The following is a 1491-nucleotide window of genomic DNA, read 5'->3' on the forward strand; positions in this document are numbered from 1 at the left end:
GTTTTTTCTGATGACCAATTTTGAAAATCAGTTGAAGTATATAATAGACAAACTACCTAGATTTGTTTTTGACGTGAGTCGAATAAAAATCCAACTTTATTGAATAAATAGATGAGGGAATTTCAAATGTAACAAAACCAACACGAAAATTTCAAAAAACGAAAGAGAAGATCATAAAACAATAAAATAAAAGTTATGCAAAATAACTCCTTATTAGGTGGCCATAACTTCCACTAATCAGTCTTTGTCTTCTCCACCTTTATGATATTAGTGCATAACTTCTTAGATGTAGATGTCATGTCCATTTGATCACACTCATCTTCCTTACGCTTGTTACTTGGGGTGGAAACATCTTCTGATGAGTTCTCATTGATATGATCAATTGCAAGAAGCTAAAAAATAATTAAAACATTAAAACAATATAAGTTATTCCCGTGAGTACTCTATTCATAACTCAAGTCAAATATGAAAAAACCACTTACCTCTCCACCAAATAGAGTTGAGGAATTGGTCTCAATTAATGAAACTGGTTCTGAGACTGATTCGATCCTCTGAATATACTCTCCAGACCAAACCTCAGAAACCTTAAAAGTCTCTGATCCATTTAAATTGTCAGTGCTTATTGCTAGACCGAAACAAAAAGATTTTCCAACCAAGTCTCGAATAGGCTGAGGAAGGATTTCTGGGTCTTCAATCTGTTACAAATATTAAACAGATTTCGGCTGGTAAGATCATTCAAATATTAGCCTATATATTAAACTGTTAAAGTAAAATCACCTCATCAAATGAACCATCCCAAAGTTCAACAGCTTTGCTACCAATAATTGTTTTAGCTACAGTGTCAAGAAGCATCAATATGCATGTCTCAGTGTCATCTTTCACAACCAAATGAAGCTTAAACCTGTAAAGTTCACATATCACAAGTTATAGCAAATTTGTTTTTATAATTTAAAAGCAAAACACTAATTTTTGTACTTACGTTGGCTCGATAGTTGAACAGGCTCCACGACACATTTCACAATAAAATTGTGGCTTTTCAGATTGAATCATCTTACCAGTAGATTTCCTACCAATCCTAGTAAGACGTAGATTGTGTCTCTTACACCCAAAATAGAACCAATCCCAGTCTGTGTCAATGGTTTCAATTGAACAAATGATCTTGCAACTGTCAACCTATATGGTTATAAATATATAAATTTAAAACTCTTATGATAAGGACCACATTAACATCCAGATACGTAACGTAGTATTATTACCTCAAAACTCTGTAAAATCTCAGAAATACATCTCACGTCTACCTCATTCCAATCGTGAGCAACCCTTGTGATTATCTTCTTTTCATTACTTTGATCCAAAATAGCTAGGGGAAGAGGATCATTCAACATCCTGATCAAAACAATAATTAGTACGCCAAAGTTGAAAATTTTTAATAGAGCCAAAATCAGCAATATATATTTCATACTTACTTCTGTTTAAAATCGATAGCTTCCT

Source organism: Brassica oleracea, chromosome C2 (genome assembly GCF_000695525.1).
Source record: "Brassica oleracea var. oleracea cultivar TO1000 chromosome C2, BOL, whole genome shotgun sequence".
NCBI classification, from domain to species: domain Eukaryota; kingdom Viridiplantae; phylum Streptophyta; class Magnoliopsida; order Brassicales; family Brassicaceae; genus Brassica; species Brassica oleracea.